Below are 1,389 nucleotides of genomic sequence, written 5' to 3' on the forward strand. Positions count from 1 at the left end.
AAATAAAATAAATTACAAATCTAATATTAATGGTGTCGCGGCCAGAAAAGCTTAATCTCTAACGTTGTTGGTGTTCTTATTTTAAACTCTCTTCTTTGTTTGAACGGTATATATAAAACAAGAAAACAAAACTGTACTTTGGAGCTTTGTTATTGTTGTTATTGTTGTTATTGTTTGTTTGTTTGTTTGTTTTTTTGTGCCAGTGGTGCACGTCTGCATAAGGAACAGGCATCGTTTTTTTTTTTTTTTTTTTTTTTTTGACCTTTGAACTTCTGGCTGTCTAGGTCGCTACGTCACGTTTTGCACATCTTGAAAAGCTTAGCCTAAATTAAGGCTGTTATCGTAGAACTGCAGATTTTTTTGTCCGGGTCAAATCGGGTTAAAATTTGTCGAGCCATCAGCTTGCCGCACACTAGCCGATTTTTTGTCGCGGCTAACCGCGTTGAGGGTGGGACAAGAAGTTTTGAGACTTAGCACTGTCAGATATCGCTTGACAAGCCTCGATCTTGTCGCAGACGTGTCTGAATTCACCGCGAACTAGCCGACAAGTGAAGATTGTCTGTCGGCCGACAAACAATCGGCTAGTGTGCGGCGGACTTTGGTTGTAGTCCGTGTAAATCTTCTCCATCCACGTAAACCATCTCTGTTCTTTTACGGTTTATAATGATCTCTTGGGTGTTTCTCTATCTTAGTAAACTATTATTTTCAGGTTTCCTTTAATTTATAGGTTATTTTGAATGTGGCCAAAATGATGTAAAAAAAAAAAACGTAACTGAGCTCCTTTAATATATCTTAGACGAAAACATATGCATTTTATTCTTTTGCGGCATGAAACCGGCTACTAGCTCTTTCATAAACTTCTAACAAACGGTGTACGAATTCTGTTCCTCGACAGCATTCATACTTTATAGCGAAATTTCCCCATTAAACGTTTTTTCATTCCTCGACTGATGAGTCCTCATGGTCAAGAAACATTTTGAAAAAAGTTAAGAACTCATCGACACTTCAGCTGCCAAGTTGACCCCGCGAGAGAAAATTCAATTTGAAATTGTCCACATTTTACCGAGTTAAAACAGACGTTTTCCGTCAGCTCAAAACAAAATAATATACGCTTCCAGCACTTTCACGACATTTTTTATTAACTTTCCCGAGAATGCTTGAGAATTTACATGTAATCGTTGAATCATTTAGAAAAAAAAATAGCATTCAAAAAACGTGCTTTGAGTAGATTTTTAGTAAATAATTTTTGCACTTATTGCTCGAGCTTTAAGCTCTTGAAGAAAGTTGAAACTTCGCCGATTTAAAAACATTCAAATGATACTTTGGGCTTTGTAAAAGCTTACAACAGAAAGATTTCTCACCCTAATATTCCTCGCTGTGAGTCCAAGT

Source organism: Orbicella faveolata, unplaced genomic scaffold (assembly GCF_042242905.1).
Source record: "Orbicella faveolata isolate gen_17 unplaced genomic scaffold, um_ofav_v1 contig_48, whole genome shotgun sequence".
Taxonomy (NCBI): domain Eukaryota; kingdom Metazoa; phylum Cnidaria; class Anthozoa; order Scleractinia; family Merulinidae; genus Orbicella; species Orbicella faveolata.